Source organism: Liolophura sinensis, chromosome 1 (genome assembly GCF_032854445.1).
Source record: "Liolophura sinensis isolate JHLJ2023 chromosome 1, CUHK_Ljap_v2, whole genome shotgun sequence".
NCBI lineage: Eukaryota > Metazoa > Mollusca > Polyplacophora > Chitonida > Chitonidae > Liolophura > Liolophura sinensis.
In genome coordinates this window covers 7,827,948-7,838,626 of record NC_088295.1, presented here as the reverse complement: position 1 = coordinate 7,838,626, position 10,679 = coordinate 7,827,948, and the positions used below count along the sequence as shown (strand labels likewise).

Sequence of the window (10,679 nt, the reverse complement as noted above, 5' to 3'; positions counted from 1 at the left end):
TCATCTTTAGATGTAGGAGAAGAGTAAGTTTTGCGTCATGCATCAAGATGGTATCTAAGGCTTGAAACTCAATGTTCTTATATGGCCTTAAATAAATTAAGGGACGCAAATTTGTCAGATGAATGGATACAGCATGTACCAGAAAGAAGAGAACACACCCTTCTGGTTATTATTCAGACAAACTGTATCAGGTAACATAACAGAATGACCAATTCCTGACAGCTAATAAGCGTACGGAAACAGGATAACAGGACACCTGTCACAGTTACAAACATGATTATTATAGTCTGAATAGGAAGGAGGAGGGCTTATCCTGAAGCTGTCAACCACAAACCTTGAACCTGTCAGGATTGTGTGCAGGGTTTACCCCACGACCCGCCTTTCAAACACGACCGATTTGTACCAAGTCAGTAGCGATTGCATCTGGCAACCATTCTGAGATCTTATGCATGGAGAACGACATCCCCCTGTCCCGCGCAGCTGACAAGGTTCCCATCACACCCCGCATGCTGTCAATTCCTTCACATACAGAAGCACCCCTTGACGGTTATTAGCGACCCAGGAAGTAGCTGTAGCAATGTGTGTCAGTATAATAGCAGCATTGTGCGAGCTGTCAGTGGATAACAAGGAATGACACTTCATGAGAAGTAGAGTATAATTACAGTGATCCCATCCCGCGTACCCCGCTCTCGTAACAAAACGCTTAATACGCCTAACCACATCCACGTCTCTTACAGGTTTTATAGATTTTGTTCCCACTGGTAATCTACGGTATTTGTATAACAAATATTAATCTGTATTATTTCACGACATTGATATTACACGACATTTATTTTCAAATGAACGTTGAAAGACTAGTATTCATTATAGATAAACCATTATTATAATTTGCCGAAAATATGTTTTTCATTTATCGAAGACAATTGGCACATAATGCTCTGCATGAGTATCCACTGAATGCTGTCTTCGCTGATTTGATGGTTTCCTATTGGCTGGAGCGTTAACGGAATCAGTGAACCATTGTTAAATAAGGTATATTCTACCACTGCCACATTTATCCTTATAGTCAAAAAAGTTTAAAGGGGTCCTCCTCTCCGAGGTGGCTAGCGTATACTAGCGCAGTTGATTGACCCAGAAGCCTCTCACTAATGTGGTCGATGTGAGTTCAAGTCAAGCTCATGTTGGCTTTCTCTTCGGTCGTACGTTGGAAGGTCTGCCTGTGGAAGGCTGTGGATTTCTCCGGGCTCTTCCTGGTTTCCTCGCACCGTAATGTTGATCGCCGTCGTATAAGTGAAATATTCATGAGAACGGCGTAAAACACCAAATAAATAAATAAATCAATAAATCGAGAATATTTAATTTTGTCCTGTGTTTTTATCAGAATACATGAATCAGCTAGTTATGATTCAATAGGTACAGAAATTTTCAAAAGTAGAAAAACGCCCTTTAGAAATGCTCTTCGTCCATATAACAACTATATATTTTAAACATTGAACACTGGCCCCGACAGCACTGTTGGTAGAACGTCCGCTTCGGGAAGCGGTAAATCCAGGGTCAGTCCTTGTTAGTCACAACTGACCTTAAAAGAGGAAGTTGTAACTTGGCCTTCAGCATTAAGGGGTTTAGTGCAACGACTGGTGGACCCGTATCAGTATAATGGCTCGGATGGGTCGGCTAATTTGCCTTCGCTAAGTCGTCTCAGTGAAGCAGCACTAAATGAAAGAGCAGTAGAAATCCACCATGCAGCAAGGAAACACTTGACATGCACACTAAGGATTCCTTCGTCGTTATATGACTGAAAAATTGTTAAGTACGACTTCAAACCTCAAGCACTTACTCACTCACTTCAGTACTAAAGCATTTCTCCTACCAACTCCGATTGATTAGACTGTAATATACGTGTACAGCCGCAAAGTATGGATCAAAAATAAACAAACAACGGGGAGTAAAGATGCCATGCTGACGAAAATAAACGTAACACAGAATGCCTCTACTGATGCATGCAGAGCATCTTTGTGCTTTGATTAGCGTTTAATTACCACATTGAAAGTACTTGTTTCCGGGCCAGCTTGAATAAAATCAGTCTTGGTAGCAGTGTGTGAGAAGTGTGCGGGGAAGAATGAACAGAAAGTAAATCTCTGTAAATCTGTCCGAATATTATTAGTTTAAGCGGTCGAATTGCCAAAAGGCACACGCTGAGAGATAAATGGTTATCCTTAATGTTTTCTGGTAACTTAACTTGTCCCGACGTTGGAGCCAACGGGTCTGTTCATGCTGGCTGACTATGGAATGTGGCCACGAATGCTGGGGAACGGCACAATGCCGGCGTGTCTTCCTGTAGACTCAAAATCTCCGTATACCTTAGTTAATTTACGATAGCCCCTTCCAATTAGCTCGTACGACGGAATGATATATCACCCTACCATCGTCTTCAACTTTATCATATTTCTTGCTTCCTTGCAGTGTTTTTTCTGCAAACAACGCGTCGTGTTGTGTCTTTACTTCCTGTATAGTTGTTCGGAAGGGCTTGTACCCAATTAGTCCTGCTCGTAACATCGTTTATGTCATGCAAGGAGAAGTGGAATTTACCGCACAGAAAACAGTCCCTCAAAACTCGGAAGTATCAGTTCCACAATGCATCCATCTCAGCACTTCATACCGCACCCACTTCACCTACAAAAAGAAAGAGTACGGAAATTTATATCGCTACATGAGAAAGCAAAGTACATCTTGTGCAAGAGGTCCCACATAGCAGTAACTGATTTATGAATTCTGCCTCTAGACCTTGTTTCCAAATATTGTGCGCTGTTGCACTTGCGCAGAGTTACAAAGTGACTCGAGCTAAACCACTGTCCACGGACGCAGCCTGATGAACTGGACTAGTTAGCATCAGTAAAGGTAAGTTGATCATAAGTCTTGTTTTCTCGGCAAACTTCCTCCTGCATATTTCAGATAGTTCTACTAATTATTATGAGTTTTTAATCGGGACCCCATGGTTTCCGTTTCTGCTTGGTGAGAGTTGAAACTGGACTCCAGGTGTCAAGATCACTCGCCAGGGGTGATTTCTTATGGCAAGTTGGGCGATCATCTATCATCCTGGTAACTACTTTATCACCTCAGCCGATATTCTGCCCTTTTTACATGTTCAGGATGAAGGCAGCAAGACTTTTAGTTGCCAGTATAGGGACTTTGACGTGCAACCAATTCTCTTTAATGTTGGATACAATATCTACCAGGGAGAATTTAATGCTTGTGTGGAAATGAAGATAACATATTTCACGGTGGTGTGTCCAACATGCGCGATATTATGATACACTCTTGTCATTTGATAATGCCGGTTGAGCACTGAAATCATATTCATTACGTCCGGTTGTTAATTTGCCACTGATGGCGTGATGAACGAAAACGCCCGTGGCATTGGACCCAGGCAGTTATCGTTTATGATCATTTCGAAAGTAGTTAGTACAGCACGTAGAACCCAACTACATTTGTGTGACCTGGCCGAAGCAGATATTCCATTTTATTAACGTCGTAGCCTATTGTTATAGGTGCTATTTAAATATAGTTCTAGTATTGTGTTCTGGTATTGTTGTACGCATTACGCATTTTGCGTGATAAAAAGACGGGAATGGTTTATGACCATTTTACATAACTCTGAGGAATAGAGGCAATTATTCGTAAATAACTATTTAACATGATTAAAGACGAGCAACATAGAGGACAAAACCAGAGCAGCGACGACAGTGTGATATCTGGCAAATTGTCACACTTAACCGGTGAAATACGACCTCTTGTCAATTTACCCAAGTAAGGGCCTTATTCTCTCCGTTATTGTAAATGCTTACATAGTAGCAAATTACACGCCCCCAAGCATCATTACTGTCAGCAGAATTAGGTAAAATAATGCAATAATATGTGATATCTGGCAAATGGTCACACGTGACATGTTAGTACTTAAATGAGTGGTGTTTTAATCAGTTATACATTAAATACTTACAAACACAGTTTGGTGCAGAGAACTAAGTTCAACAATGTTACACTTTCTTTTAAGAAATAAGTGCTCTGCGTCTGTAAAATATGATGTATTACCATCGACTTTTCACGGGAAAAAAAGAAAGTAAGTATATGCCGTGACCAGGATTCGAAAGTTTCTGCTTGGTGAGAGCTCAAACTGGACTCATTTCTCCAGGTGTGAACATCACCTGTTGAGGTCTTTTGCTCTGCTTTGTCCAAGTATTGCTATATTCTAGTCGTATGTACACATGGTGACTGCATTTTTCTCTGTCTTGTTTTATATTCATCTTAAAATACATTCCTATATATACAGCGTCCAAAGGTATCACAAACGGCTTTGAAGACATTCATCTCACAAGAGGGACCATTCATATCCTAACAGTTTTCAGATGTGGGTAAGTGCGTGGTTAATGTCTTCCGGTAAGACATCCTGACCTTAAGGTTATTTCTTCACAACATCGGTACATCAACGCGTCCCTTATCTCAAATAATTCATTCAAACCACTGTACTTCTCTATTCTCTGACTGTGGCGAGAAGGTCCTTTTGTCGCTGCTCATTCCGATGATTTAGTATTTCCACAACTGGGGTCTTCCACGTATGGGGAGCAAAAATGGGGTTCACAGCCATGAGCTGATTGATTTATGTCAGCCGGAGAAATACGCCAGAGACTGGAGAATCCCATGTGAAACAAACATAAATTGACCTCTAGCAAAAAAGCAATCACTTGTCAGCAATTAAGATGTTAAGGCAAAACCTCCGACACAGAACTAGACTTTTTGAGTCATCCCCTTCTGAGCAGAATGTTTGAGCACTCGCTGTAAATAGTAAAAGAGGTCTTTTATACCGATCTTGGTGGTTTCCTTTGATGAGCTTAGGGAAAACCATGTTGTGATTCCTGGGCTTGCAAATTGACTCTGAGGTTAAAACGTTGGCAGATCATCTATTATCTTGGTAACTACTTTATCATCTCAGCCGATATTCTGTCACTTCGGTTATTGCTATGGTAGCTCTATACCAGCTATAGAGATTTGAATAATTCCAATCATTTTAAACGGCCACTTGTTAATCTCTAAGCTCAGCCCGAGCTGAGAAAAGACATTAACTCTTCAGATGAGACAGACTGGAAGATAAATTGTTCAGAATTCCAACAGTTATTTGTCTAAGAATAAAGAAGCCTTCAGTCTACACATACATAAGACAAAAGTACACAGATAATGTTGTCTCTGATGTTATATCGTATAGCAAATCTGCGCAAGGCAATGTCTTCTACTACGTACGCTGTCGTACAATTTCCTATACTGCACCAATATTTTGTTCGCGCTAGTTATTTTTTTTTTCAATGTAATAAAGTTGCTGTGAGGTTCTGTCACAGGCACTTATTTTGACATGTCCAGAATGATGACAGCAAGGCTTTTAGTTCCCACGTTAGGGACTTTGACATGCAACCAAGTCTATCTGATGTTCTATAATATCTTCCGCTCGTGCGGAAATGAAGATAACAGTGTTCACGGTGGTGTGTCCAACATACGCGATGTACTAATATACTCTTGTAATCTGATAATTCCGGTTCAACGATGAAACCATATTCATTGCGTTCGGGTATTAATTTGCCACTGCGTGATGAACGAAAACGTCAGTGGCATTTGACTCAGGCAGTTATCGTTTATGATCATTTCGAGAGTAGTTAGTACAGCACGTAGAACCCAACTACATTTGTGTGACCTGGCCGAGGCAGATATTCCATTTTATTAACGTCGTAGCCTATTGTTATAGGTGCTATTTAAATATAGTTCTAGTATTGTGTTCTGGTATTGTTGTTCGCATTACGCATTTTGCGTGATAAAAAGACGGGAATGGTTTATGACCATTTTACATAACTCTGAGGAATATAGACAATTATTCGTAAATAACTATTTAACATGATTAAAGACGAGCAACATAGAGGACAAAACCAGAGCAGCGATGACAGTGTGATATTTGGCAAATTGTCACACTTAACCGGTGAAATACGACCTCTTGTCAATTTACCCAAGTAAGGGCTTTATTCTATCCGTTCATGTAAATGCTTAGATAGTAGCAAATTACACGCCCCCAAGTATCATGGCTGTCAGCAGAATTAGGCAAAAAAAAAAAAAATGCAATAATATGTGATATCTGGCAAATGGTCACACGTGACCGGTAAAACACGGTTTCTTGTCAAGGCAGATGCCATCATAATGGTATTTTCATGGATTTGAAGCCAAAGCCAAAGAAAGCGAAGAAAATGGAACATACATAAGTGTTATTACTGAAGGTATTTATGAGTATTGGTACTTAGTGTTGGTTAAATGTTTGTACATGAAATCTACACATCTCAGTGTGTTGTTATCTTGTGATACAGGTACACAGATATAGGTAGACAGGTATAAGCAGGTGTAAATTTTCTGTAAGCCAACATGTTAGTATTCATCTAAATGAGTGGTGTTCAAATCATTTAGACACTGAACACTGACAACCACAGTTTGGTGCAGAGGTCAAAATTCAATAATATCACACATTCATGTAAGAAATAAATAGTCTATACCTTTGAAATATCACGTCGACTTTTCCAAGGGAAAAAAAAGGAAGAAGAAGAAGTATATGCCGTGACCAGGATTCGAACCTGGGCTGTCTCGGCCACAACGAGAAGTCCTAACCACTAGACTATCACGGCGTACATGTACCTTGCAACAGTATGGTTTCATATACAAATCTGCCTCTCCATCTATGGTAGTCTACGTTCTGATATCTGAGGCAGTGTGCAAACACATGGCCTGATCTCATGACCTGTAACAACATGCCATTCCGGGGAGACAAGGCTAGAGATGCATACTGGAAGTATAGGAGCCTACTTACTGACAGAGGTATCTGTTAGACTCATAAGCTGATATGGAGATCACAGTATGTCAAGGCTGGAAGTGTGTAAGCCTGTTGACTGACAGACATGGCTCTTGAAAGTGTATAAGTTTACACACTGACATATTTCTTGGAGTCTGTTTACAGGCAGAAGTATCTCTTGGAAGAGTAGGAGTCTGTAGGCCCTGGTATATATCTCTTGGAAGTATCCAAGTTTACGCCTTGCCAGCTACATGGAAGTATAAAAGTCTACGCACTGAGAAAATGTGTCCTGGAAATGTGCAATTCTGTGCACTAGCATAAATATCTCTCGGAAATATACAGCTCTATGCACTGAAGGAAATATGTCTTGGAAGACTAGACACTGACAGAAATTTGTCCTGGAACAAAATTTTACAAATTACACTTCATTCAATTAGATGATTGGGCTTCTTTGAACTCTTTCTGTAACAAGACAGTATTAGGGATGGAGTAAACATGACAGAGAAACCATTACTTCGGGTACCGGGCAAATCCACTGACTTAAAGCCCCAGCCCAACCAGTTAAACTGTATAGGAGCGCGAGTAACGCTGTGGGCGACTGAACTATCAAAGGAGTCATAAAAGATATAATGTCAAAGGTTAAAAAAAACATATTTATTGTAAAAACATAACACTGTTCGCACAGGCATATGAATTAAAAAAGCAGGTGTCTCCAGGTGCCTATAAATGTGATTTTCTATGCTTTGTTCAGGTGGTGAGATGTTCAAGTCGTTTACCTGTAGCTCACAAATTGCCCTGATGATATTCGTGGTGCAAGGCTGATCAGTCTCATCTTAATAAAGAGGTCACGCGTGTGGTTAATGTCCACGAGTAAGACACCCCGATCTTACAGCTTTGTCTTCACGGCATGAGTACATTAACGTGTCCCGTATCCTTAATAATTAGGTCCAACAGCAGTCTTGTCTATTCATTTATTGTCGTGAAGAGGATATGTAATCAGTCATTGGGGAGATTCGACCCTTTCAACAATTGGGATCTTCTGTATACAGGGGGCAAAAGGGGGTCACCGCCATGAACTGATTGGTTTATGGTAACTTAAGAAATACACCAGTGGCTGAGGAATCCCAAGTGGAACAAACGCTAGCTGGCCTTTAGCAAAGAAAATACAAATACTTAGCAGCAATTAAGATGTTAAGACAAAACCTATGACAGAGAACTGAACTTTTTGTGTAGTCCCGTTGTGTGCAGGATCTTTGAGCACTCGGTGATAAATATATGATACCCAGGTAATGGTAACAGAGGTCTTTTTACACCGACCTTGGTGGTTTCTTTTAATGAACTTCGGGAAAACTACGTTGTGATTCCTGGGCTTGCAGATTGACTCTGAGGTTAAGTCGCTGGCAGATCATCTATTATCTTGGTAACTACTTTATCATCTCAGCCGATATTCTGCCGGTTATTGCTATGGTAGCTCTATACCAGCTATAGAGATTTGAATAATTCCAATCATTTAAACTCGTCGGGTGAGACAGACTGGAAGGTAAATTGGCCAGAATGCTCATAGTTCCTTGTCTAAGAATGAATAAGCTGTCAGTTTAAACATGCACACAATACAAAATTACACAGTTAATGCTGTTCTATCGTATAGCAGATCCGCGCAAGAGGATATCTTCCACCACGAACGCTGTTGTGCTAACTGCAATATCGCACCCATATGTTCTCGCATCATTTGTCTTTTCTTTTTTTATGCTGTATAGAATTTCCTAATCATTCAGACTCCTTCGGAGTAAAAATTAAGTTTCTGTGAGGTTCTGTTGCTGGAACTTAATCTGACATATCCAGGATGATGACGGCAAGGCTTTTAGTTTTCACAATGGGGAATTTGACATGTAACCAAGTCTCTTTAATGTTGGATAGCCTACAATATCTACCTGACAGAATTTAATGCTTGTGCGGAAATGAAGAAACAGTGTTCACGGTAGTGTGTCCAACACACACGATATTCTGATATACTGTTGTCATTTGATAATTCCGGTTGAGACGTGAAACCATATTCATTACGCTCGGGTCATAATTTGCCAATGTGTGATGAACAGAAACGTCAGTGGCATTTGACCCAGGCAGTTATCGTTTATTGACTTTGTCAACATTTTGACAGTAATAATCACAGCACGTAGAGCCCAACTCCATGACGCAATATATGATCATCATATGAACTAGCCGATACAGACATTAAATGGACACCTTTTTGTGAAACTCTGGACTTTGGACAAGGGTATAGAGACTGTCGCCGTAAACTTTGTTATAAGCGTTTAGAAATAGGTAGTTCTGGTATTGACTTAGATATGTTTTCGTGTACGCTTTATCCGTTTTGTTTGACAAGAAGAGGGAAAATGTTTATGGTCACGCTATCTAATTTGAGCCTAACTCTTTAAGAGGGATGTCCTCACAATGGCGTTGCCATGGCTTCGTCGTGTGAAGGGGATAAGGGAGATGTCCTCACAACGGCATTGTCATGGCTTCGTCATGTGAAGGGGATAAGGGGAATGTCCTCACAACGGCATTGTCATGGCTTCTATATGTGAAGGGGATATGAGAGATGTCCTCACAACGGCATTGTCATGGCTTCGATATGTGAAGGGGAAAAGGGAGATGTCCTTACAAAGGAAGTGTCTTGGCTTCTATATGTGAGGGGGATAAGGGGAATGTCCTCACAACGGCATTGTCATGGCTTGGATAAGGGAGATGTCCTCACATCGGCATTGTCATGGCTTTGATATGTGAAGGAGATAAGAGAGATGTCCTCACAACAGCATTTTCATGGCTTCGATATGTGAAGGGGATAAGGGGGATGTTTTCACAACGGTATTGTCATGGCTTCGATATGTGAAGGGTATAAGGGAGATGTCCTCACAACGGCATTGTCATGGCTACGTTTAACACCTCGTGTAGAATGTATTATCCGGGATTGTCCGATGTTGTTCTGTCACTAACTGTATGCATATGACACATTATCGGATTAAATCACACAGACTGACTCGGCCACGTAGTGAGCTCGGTTCAGCCTCGTCTCAGTCGTCTAATTGCATAAGTGAAATTGCTCATGTCATGAACGGCAAAGTGTTCAACTTTAATCCCAAGAAAAGCTAAGAAAGAATGGAAGATATATGGGTGTCGTTATTCCATATATTTATGGGTGCCGATTGTTGATTGGTTTGTTGTATAAGATATCAGTACTTCTGAGTGAAGCGTTATCTGAAAACCAGAGGAGAATATAAACCGTCTGTAAGCCTAAATGTTAGTATTTATCTAATTGACCGATGATTTAATCAGAAGTAATCAGTCGTTTATAAATAAGTATTTCAAACCTGTAAAATATCCCGTTTTACCCTCATACGAGGAAGACATTGGAAAATGCCGTGACCAGGATTCGAACCTGGGCTGTCTCGGCCACAACGAGAAGTCCTAACCACTAGACTACCACGGCGTACATGTAATGTGTCACAGAATGGTTTCATGTACAATTTTCATCCTCACATTTCTACGCAGTCTACGTTCTGATATCTGAGCGAGTGTACAAACACATGACCTGAACTCATTACCTGCTACAACATACCATTCCGGGGAGATAGACGTTGACAGAGATGTATGCTAGACGTATAGGAGTCTACCCATTGACAAAAATTATCTCTTAGACGCGTCGGGTATTTTAGCCAGATGAGGCAATCATCGTAAAATCGTTCCATGAGATGGCACGATGATACGAAGCGATGACAAGATGGCACGGAGCGATGGCACAATGGCACGA

The 10,679-nt window shown here is 40.7% G+C and overlaps 2 non-coding genes across 2 annotated transcripts; both read right to left on the bottom strand.

Annotated features, from left to right (window-relative positions):
- Positions 1-6,635: 6,635 nt before the first annotated feature.
- On the bottom strand, positions 6,636-6,707 carry Trnah-gug (transfer RNA histidin (anticodon GUG)). Its single transcript has one exon. It is a non-coding gene; the product is annotated as a tRNA-His (tRNA).
- Positions 6,708-10,286: 3,579 nt separating this feature from the next.
- On the bottom strand, positions 10,287-10,358 carry Trnah-gug (transfer RNA histidin (anticodon GUG)). The gene has a single exon. It is a non-coding gene; the product is annotated as a tRNA-His (tRNA).
- Between the last annotated feature and the right edge of the window lie 321 nt (positions 10,359-10,679).